Genomic DNA, 10,321 nt, shown 5'->3' with positions numbered 1-10,321 from the left:
AGTCTCCGTCTAGCAACAACACAATCCTCGACCTACACAACCTATTTCCTACGTCATATATTCTAGTATGTACAATTAAATACACCTAACCAATTCTACAAGACCTAACAAACTGGTTAGCTTTGATACCAAGATGTCACACCCCAAACCCGCAAATGGGTCCCAGGTGTGAAAATAGTAACTTAACCTGTCTCTGTATCAATTAAAACATACATGATACAATACAATAAGACGGTCCAACCCCGTGCAGTATATGGATGCCCTATACGCAAACACATATACATCCATACTCATCAAATACGTAGAGAAAAATGTTTCATCTATCCATATAACATACCATACCAGAGTCTATACCACACTAGGACATACAAACCCATACAAGACTAAGATATACAATCCCATAATTACCATACATACTCCGAGTGTCTGCAAAAACCATCACGACAACCCGATTACAAAACTCGTACCTAATCAAGCACTAAATGTAGCTAAACAACACCCCCACTTCTAGATGCTAGGATGCTAGTTTTGGCTACCCAAAGGACCTGAAAACAGTTGTATATACATTCGGGGTGAGACACCTCTCGGTAAGGAAGAAAACAGGTTATATCACTGTGTGGCATACTAGTGTTATTTTACATAAAACATAACACCATACAATGTGATACAGTTCGAAAACATTTCCATACAGTTCCATACAGTTCCAGTATTTTCAAAAATCCATTCCAGTACATACGATACCCAAACATACGGTTAGTGTCATCACACTAATACACAACTACTCTATGAAACCCGAAGCTTCACAACGATTACGTTGCCAATATGAGCACCCAATACCCTATGGAAACTGAAGCCTCATGGCGATACCGTTGCCACTATGGTGTAGCACACACCCATCGGTAACTAGCCAGAACACACAGGCGATATTTCACACCCTCAAATATAGAGTCGGACACTCTCGCCCATGATTTTGACACTGGTACATGACGCAGCGTATGGTAATTAGCCGCCATATAGCTGTTTCAGCATATGGTATTTAGCCGCCACTAGCTGATTTCACAAAACCTGGAATCATTTTGGAGCTCACACTCCTATACATATCAGCATACGGTAATTAGCCGCCACTAACAGTTTTACAAAATACCTAGAACAATTACATACAACCATACATTCCACACTTATTTGGTTTACGGCAAATCATATCGTTTTTCCAATTCAAGAATACAATTTTATACTAATATGGATAATAGTCATCTCAATAATACAGTTTAAACAAAACAAATGGTTTTCCAAACAAAGTAGAGATCATACCCGAAATCCCCAAATTTTCCCGAAAACTGTAACCCAAAAATCTTGTATTTTACCTGATATATTTTCCAAAATAAGCACTCCAAACATACATACGATCGTAACCAACAAGCTTACCGATCCCAATTTTGAAAATAAACTAATATAAACAGAATCCCCATACCTTAACCCGAATTCCAACTACGAACTCAACGGTCCCCAAAACTACAAACCGAGACTCCAAAACCCATAAACCACAGTACAATACATGCTTACAACTTATACTACTACACATATTTTGAATCAGAAAACAAAATTGAGCCTTACCTTGATTTTGGCTTGAAACCCGAAACTGCTTAAAATGAGATTCTAATCCGCTAAAAATGTAGAGAATCCCCCCCTCATCTATGCAGTAACGTTGGATTTACGAATCAGGCGACGAAGGGCGAAGAAACCTAGAGAGAGAGAGAGAGAGTTCTTCAAGTTCTAGAGAGAGAGGGAGAGGATATTCTTGAGATAACTTAATGATTAAGTAAAGGAAAGTGATATTTATAGCCCATGAGTTGGCCGCCCCCATTGACAAAATGGCGCCCTCGTTGACGAGCCACTGAAGACGCCTCATCGGCGAACTTTGGCCTCGTCGACGAATTCTTCTCAATTTACCAATTTATCCTTCTTTTGCATAATTAATTCATACATCACGGTTCGGGTTCTTACACGCGTGGCCATGCACGTAGGTACAACTGGGCCTGATTCATAGCATGTATATATACAATATCAAGCTAGGCTATGGATTGTGCGCTCATGAGTGTGTGTGCATGAGTGGCTGGGCCTTGAGGTGAAAACATCAGCTGGGCCTGTGCGTGCATCCGTGAGTGTGTGGCCATAGGAATATAATAGAAGTAAGGGTTTTGGGGGGTCAGTTCTAGAGGTCAGTGGTGCGCCGTAGCCTCTCTTTTCCTTGTCTCTGCCTCCCCCAGCCTCTCAGATTTCCTCTCGTCTCTCTCAGCCCTCTTCGTTTCCTCCTCTCTCCCTTTCCTCTCTCAATTTCTCAGCCCTCTCTCTGTCTCGTCTCCCTCTCTCTTGGATTCCCTCTTACTGCTATCCGAACTACTGCTATTGTCCATTGCTGCTTCAACTGTTGTTCCCTGTTGTGCGACTCCAACTCGAGAGGCTCTCCATGACCTACTTTCCTTTATCTCTCTCACTCACTCACACACACACACACTCTCTCTCTCTCTCTCTCTCTCTCTCTCTCTCTCTCTCTCTCCACTCTACTCTCTTTTCTCTTAGTGATCTTTTAATATTTGTTCTAAGGATTATTAAATTCAATTTTCTTTTTATTTAATGGAATGAATTCTAGTATGGGTTATTTTCATAATAAAGTTCAGATTGTTTTCTTTAAAATCTTATTTTGAATCTTAAATATTTGTTTGGGTTATTATTTATTATAAAAATCGGTTTGTTTTTCTTATTTTAAGTCTTTGTTGGAACTTAAATATTTCTTTGGGGCATTTTTATTATTAAAGTCAGTTCTTTTTAGACCTTGATGGAGTAAAAGCTTGTTGACTTTATTTATTGTTAGAGTTATTTAGTTGAGTTTTATTTAATATCTAGTTTAGTCTATTTTTATTTAGTTGAGATATTGCAGGGTTTATTTATTTCGTCATTCTTGTGTTGAGTTGGATATTTAGTCTTACGTTAAGGTTGAGTTTAATTTAGTTCATCTTTGTTTAATTAGTGAGTTCATTGGTTATTTTCATGCATGTTAATCTTTTAGTTAGGGTTTACATTATTTTAAGTTTCATTACAAAAATCTCAAACATCCTACGAAACTGAATCTAAACTATGTTCATTAACTTTACTTTCCTTATTTTCTTTTGGAATTACACAAAATTTGGAACTAAACTGCATTCCCTGAGGAGACGATCTCGTCCTTGGGCTAATTATTACACAACTGAACTCCTATACTTGGGATAGCTTCCGAACTGCTCATTTTTAGAGTGAGTCGAGTTTTCTGCACCGTTGTCGAGAATTGTTGGATTTAATTTCAAAATTTTTGTTTTTCCAATTATATTTTACTTTTAATTAAAAAAATAAAAAAATAAAACTAAAAAAAGAAAAATTGAAAATTTTTATCATGATTGTTTGTTGTTGTGTTGGTTAATTTCTGTTATGTGAATTGATGTTTGATGCCTTGGGTCAAAGATCTTTTGAATAGACTGCCTAAAATTTCACTTGGCACCAGTAGTGACACACAGAACACAAAATTTGATTGTTCTTCTGTTACTTTTACGAGTGATTCTGAAATTGATTTGAGTAAACTTTTTGAAAAAAAAAATTTGAAGGAGTTATGGCTGCACCTGCACCACGTACACTTTAGGATTTTCTACAGCCTACATGCACTTCTACACCTTTTTGCATTGTTTTACGACAAAATGCACCAAACTTCACAATTAAGCATGGTATGTTGTTTGTGATACCCCAGTTTCACGGCATGGATTCTAAGAGTCCATATCAGCATTTGATAGATTTTGAGTTGGTTTGTACCACTTTCATTAATAGGGTTGGAACTGATGAGTATGTCAAGCTTCGCTTATTTCCTTTTTCTTTGAAAGATAAGGTGAAAATCTGGTTTAACTCTCTGAGACCTAACTCTATTACTAGTAGGGCTGAAATGCAGTGTAAGTTATTACACAAAGTCTTTCCTTTTCAAAGAACCCAGCACCTGCAAGAGTAGATCAATTAGTTCATGTAGAAAGGTGATGAGACTTTCCAAGTTTGTTGGGAGAGGTTCAATGATATGATGAATATATGCCCACATCATGGATTCGAATCTTGGAGGTTAGTCAATTATTTCTTTACTGCTCTTACCCCTGAATGTAAATAATTTGTCTTGACTATGTGCAGCAAGGAGTTCTTTAGCAAGGAACTAGATTGGGATCTATCATTTTTTAATTACGTAGCTGAAAGTGCCCAACAATGGAACACACGATATGATCAGGAACCAATGGCAACACAACCTCTCAGATCAATCGGTGGTGGAGGTATGTACAAGGTCAAAGAGGAGACTAATCTACACGCTCTTGTTCCTACTTTGTCTAAGCAACTAGAGGTTATGGAATTAGAAAACGTGAAAGTTGTGAAATCGGTGGAGGTATGTTCTATTTGCAATACCTCTAACCACAAGATTCAGGATTGTCTGCTTCTACCAATATGGTAGGAGAGTAGATCTAATCGAATGCAATCAACAAATTGGGTCAACAAATCTCAAAATCAGTCATTCTTGAACACCTATAATTTGGGATGGAGGAATCACCCAAACTTCTCATGGACGAATGATCATCTGGTCTATCTTCCTCATAGTTTCAGTAACTTCCTCAGTCTTATGCACCACCTCTGCAGCCGTTATGTCATCCTGTTGCAGCTCCTCAACAACAGTGTCAGCTCCAACAGATCTCTCAGAGTCATGCACCTCTAGGATTTCAACCTAATTTAGCTATTTTTCCACCAAAGAAACCTTTTGATGATGGCGTGGCACAGATAGCAAACACTCTTCAACAATTTATGCAGAATAACTCTCAGGCCATAAATGAGCTACGAGGTACTATTAATAAGATAAGTATACAGTTGAATGCTTTAGAAAAATGGAAATTTCCAGCACAGTATCAGCCTATTCCCTAGGTATATCGAACACAACAGCAACCAATATATAATGTTTTAGGGGATTCCTTTGAGTCATCAATGGCTATCATTACCTTGAGGAGTGGAAAAGTAGTTTCCCATCCTGAAATACCCATTGATCAACAAACAGTTGCTCCAATACCTAAAGTTGCAATTGAGACAGAAGAAGAAAAAGAAAAATTAGATGATGCAAGCTCAGATTCAAAGAAGTCGGGTAATAAGGAGGATGAGACAATTAATGAGTATCAACATATGGTACCTTATCCTCAGAGGTTGACATCTAGTCAGAAGAATAAGTATCACACTGAGATTTAAGAAATCTTCAAGCAAGTGAAAATCAATATCTCGCTTTTGGATGTCATACAGCAAGTTCTTGCATATGCAAAATTTCAAAAGGATCTATGCACAATGAAAAGAAAACTAAACGTAAAGAAGAAGGCTTTCTTTGTAATAACCCCAAAAATGGCTATACAAGATTAGTGGGGTGATTCCTAAAAAAAAATTAATTAATTAATTAAACTTATAAAAAAGAAAAATAATAATAATTAAAATTTATTTTTATTTTTTTAATAAAATATATTATTATTAATATTAATTCATTATTATTATTATTATTATTATTATTATTATTATTATTATTATTATTATTATTATTATTATTATTATTATTATTATTATTATTATCCTTTGCCTGAAGCTTCTTAGAAGCTTCAGGATTTGGTTGCAGAGAGGAAGAGCTGCGCAAAGAGCCACCCCCTCCCCTAGTCTCTCGTCCTCGTTCTCTCTCCCTCTCTCCTCATTTTCTTGATGGTTATTCACCCGATCAAAAATAAGAAGATACCGTTGGACTCCATTTTCCGTTGCCATCATTTCTACCAGAGAGGATTGGTTGTGGGAGCGGCGTAGGCTTAACTCCTAGGGTAAGATAAATTTCCACTTTTACCTCAATTTCTTGTAAATTTTAAGCCCAATTGACAATCAGACACCACCATGAGAATCTAGGAATAATTCTCTACAAGTCTAGGAGAGCGGATTTCTCATGGGGTCGTTGTAGGCATAACCCCAAATTTAGGATAAGGGGGTTATTAAGGGGTCAATTGTTATTTAATTAGTGTTGATTTATAAATGCTAGAATGTTGAGCATTCTAAGGTTGAAGTAGGATTTTTGGAATTTAGGGCCCAGGTGAGCGCCGCAGGTGTAATTTTGAGACCCCGTAGGCATAATTCAGAAAATCAAGTGAGGGTGTTAAATATTAGTTTAAATGTTAATTTGGGGTATACGGAGTCTAGGGAAGGTTATATGAACATTATTTTGGAAGATGAGTTAATTAATCTGGGAAAAACGCGAATTGCGGGATTTAAGTTTCGGGTGCAAAGGGCATAGGATCTGGGTTTTAACGAGACTCTCAGTAAATCAAGTAAGGTGAATAAATTATAATAGTATTTTTAGAGCTACTGTTTGAATTAATACGCGAAAATGAGCATATGGTATTTTGTTTGAAAATTATTATGATATAAATATCAAATAAATTTTGTGGCATTTAAGTAATATTAAATTGTGATATTTTGGACTATGAAATATGATTATAGAAATATTTTCTATAATAAATGGGGAAATAAGAGAATATGATTTGTATTATTGAAAAGTGTGGAAATTTATGAAATAGGTTTTATATATATATATATATATATATATATATATATATATATATATATATATTAATTTGAGATTGAAATGTGTATATTGAGATGGGGAATTCTAAAATTATGAATATTGGAAATATGAAAATTGTATTAAGAATTCTGCAAGGTAAATACTGAAATGTGAAAATGGGAAATATGAATATTGTAATGTAAATGTTGCAATATGAATAGTTGAAACATGAATATTGAAATGGGTATACTGAAATGTAAATATAGTATTGTGAATATTGAGTTGAAATGTAATTATTGAATTGGGTATACTGATTGTGAATATTGGGAAAATGTGAATGTTGAAAATTGCAACTGCTCCAAAGGGATCATTGAAATATGATTGATGAAATGTCAATACCACATAATGATTGCGGGTATGTGGTAATGAACCCTGATGGATGGTTGTGGAAACCCTAATTATGGGTTGTGATATTGAGCATGGTACCATTGCTAGTGGTGTAGTGCAACCACACAAACTCTTAGAGCGTGTGGCGTGATAGTCGACTGGTCTGTTTAGTAGATTGTTGTGCCCCCTGAGTCCGGATCAGAGCTATATGCCTTCCAGTCATACTACAAACGCGAGATATATGATATGATATTTTGATCTAACCAGGTCGGCCAACCACAGTTAGACCACGCCTTCGGGCCGCACAACCTTGACCATAAGGCGAAGCATGGCGTGGAAAGAAAGATCCTCATGGTACCCATGGGTTATAGACACGATGTTGGTACTAGATACGAAGGGTACTAATGAGTTGGATAGTGAAATGGAAACGGAAAGTGAAAGAATGATAGAAATGGGCTAAAATGAGAAGTAAAAGAAATAATGGAAAATGAGAAATAAATAATGATAAAATAAAGAAATGGATATGAGTGAGTTCATATTATAAATAATTAAAGTAAAGTGAAACTCTCCACCTGAGGGCTTATTGAGTAAGGTGAGTGCCCTGATAGGTATTAGATGTGGCCATACCTAACTACATAACGTGTTAGGGCAGAGGGAAGCTACCCGTATGGGCGGGTAGTCTTCCCTATTCTTAGGAACTTCGTGGGTAAATATGTGTTGGAAATGATTAAATTTGAGAAATGGTTTTAAAACTTATAAAAGCTTGTGTTCTATATATATATATATATATATATATATATATATATATATATGATTATGAGAATATGTTTATTAGTGCATTTTTCTCAAATGAAATGATGATTTGAAAAGTAAAGTGTGTTATAACTGAACTTATATGGCCACACGCTGTAAATAATTTATTCCTTCTTACTGACATGTGTCTCACCCAAATTATCTAAATTTTTCAGGGAACAGAGATAGGCCAGGTGATAGAGCTCCGAGACCATAGAGAGCTGAGACCCTGACACACAAGGTGAGTTCTTGGACTAGGGGGGTGTAATTCCCCTAGAGTTGAGTTTTTTTTGGGTATGGGATGGTAATGTGTATATATGTGTAGATACTCTGGGTATTGTATTCTGGTTGTTAAGTATATACTATCTTCTTCTGTTAGGTTGTATAAATGAAATGACTTTTTACCTGGTACCCAATGCGGGTCGGGTCATATGAGTGGTAACAGGGTGGTTGACGTGGCATCACAGTTTGGTATTAGAGCCTAGGTTGCTAGGTTTTGTAGACTTTAGTAGACAGCGAAATACGATACCAGAGTATAGGAGTGAATTTTGAGGGAAATAAGAGATTGGTAGATTGAAATGTGAGTTAGTGATTGTTAAAGGATAAGGTTATAATTTAGGGTTCTATCTTGCGGCCTAGAGACAAGAGTACTGGGGTTATTTCTATGTTTTTCCTAGGGTGACTATTCCAGGAAAACCGTGGATACTATCACTGGGTCTTGTTTCCAAGTGGTAGGAATGAATCTTAAATGGGGATTAATGATGTGAAGACAAATGGTCGTGGAAGGGTAATTTATGAATTTTAGCAGTGTATTGGTTGTGTGATAGTAATTGTATGCTGAGATTAGTTGCTTCCTTTACAAGATGGATCCAGGGAACAGTAACGCGAGTGCGAGAGGTGATCAAGTAGGACCTTCCAGTATGGGTTGTGGAGACCCTAACACAGTTTTGCATAGTGTCATGCAGCGGGTGATGGATGAGATGGTCAGGAGCTCAAGGGAGCGGAGTTGCACGATCAAGCAGTTCACGCGTATGCGATCCCCATCTTTTGTTGGAGGAGCGGGCCCACTGGTAGCAGAGAACTGGGTTCAGGACATAAAGGACATACTAGCAGTTCTCTCATGTACAAACGAGCAGAGGGTATTATTTGCTACATTTAAATTAACTGGGGAAGAAAATCGTTGGTAGAGGTCAGTGAGATTACTGGAGGAGCAAAGGCCTGACCCTACAGCGATGATGTGGAGTCGCTTCAGGGAAATTTTCTTCGAGCTGTGCTTTCCCGCTACGGTCAGGAGTGCAAAGGCATCAAAGTTTTTGTATCTGACATGGGGGCCTTTGATGGTGCAATAGTATGCAGCGAGATTCATTAAGTTGTCCCGATTCGCCCCGCATCTGGTGCCAGATGAAGAGAGGAAGGTAAGGAAGTTTGGGGAGGGCCTGATACAGAACCTATATGAGTAGGTGGTAGATTTTCGAGCTCAGACCTTCTCAGAGATAGTAGACATGATTGCAATGATTGAGAGTGGCCTACAAAGAGGCGCAGTAGCATAGAGCTAGAGGAAGAGGCACGAGCCTTCTGATTTTCAGGCAGGGTCCGGTTGAGGGCCGTGGAGAAGATATGATAGCAGAGGGGGATGACAACAAGAATGAGGAGATTGAGTAGTACAGGATAGATAGATGCTCCCTCCTTATCTCAGTTGTTTCAAAAGGCACCTAGGAGAGTGTCGAGCGAGGGAGGTTGTCTGCTATTAGTGCCACCAGCTTGGACATATCGCGAGAAACTATCATGCACCACTAGCGGTAGTGGCTACTCCTCAACCATATAGAGGAGGCTATCAGGCACCTCAAGGTGGACAGCAAAGGAATACTGCTCCGACGCTAGTTTATGCACTGACGTCGGGAGATGCTGAGGCGGCAGGAGACATGGTGATAGGTATTGTTTCAATATTTTCATTTAAAGCTACTGTCTTGTTTGATTCTAGGGCGACTCATTCTTTTATAGCCTGAGAATATGTTAAGTTGTGTTGGTTTGAACCTTAGCAGTTAGATATTAGTCTTTCTATTGCTACACCAACTGGGGTTGTAGGGATATATAGAAAGGTACTCAGAGATTATCCAGTGGGTATTCAGGGGAGGTCCTTGTCAGCTAATCTGGTGGTTTTAGATATGCAAGGGTTTGAGGTAATCTTGGGAATGGATTGGCTAGCTGCCCACTATGCCAGCATTGATTGCCATCATAGAGAGGTAGTGTTCAGACTTCTAGAGGGACATGAGTACAGATTCATGAGATTATGTGTGCAGACCCCACCTCAGTTAATGTCTACTATTCAGACACGTAGATTGCTATTAGAAGGCTGTCAAGGATATTTAGCCTGTGTGAAGGCAGTATCAGGAGGGGAGCTAAAGGAGGAGGATATCCCAGTGGTGAAGATTTTCCTGATGTATTCCCCAAGGATTTTTTAGGACTACCTCTTGATCGTGAGGTAGATTTCGTTATTGATTTGGTTCAAGGGACAGT

General features: G+C 37.9%; 1 non-coding gene across 1 annotated transcript; it reads right to left on the bottom strand.

The window, feature by feature from the left end:
• Window positions 1–4,013: 4,013 nt before the first annotated feature.
• Window positions 4,014–4,119, bottom strand: LOC131159024 (small nucleolar RNA R71). The gene has a single exon (XR_009137639.1). It is a non-coding gene; the product is annotated as a small nucleolar RNA R71 (small nucleolar RNA).
• Between the last annotated feature and the right edge of the window lie 6,202 nt (window positions 4,120–10,321).

Source organism: Malania oleifera, chromosome 6 (assembly GCF_029873635.1).
Source record: "Malania oleifera isolate guangnan ecotype guangnan chromosome 6, ASM2987363v1, whole genome shotgun sequence".
Classification (NCBI taxonomy): domain Eukaryota; kingdom Viridiplantae; phylum Streptophyta; class Magnoliopsida; order Santalales; family Ximeniaceae; genus Malania; species Malania oleifera.
This window is presented reverse-complemented; position numbering and strand designations above follow the sequence as displayed.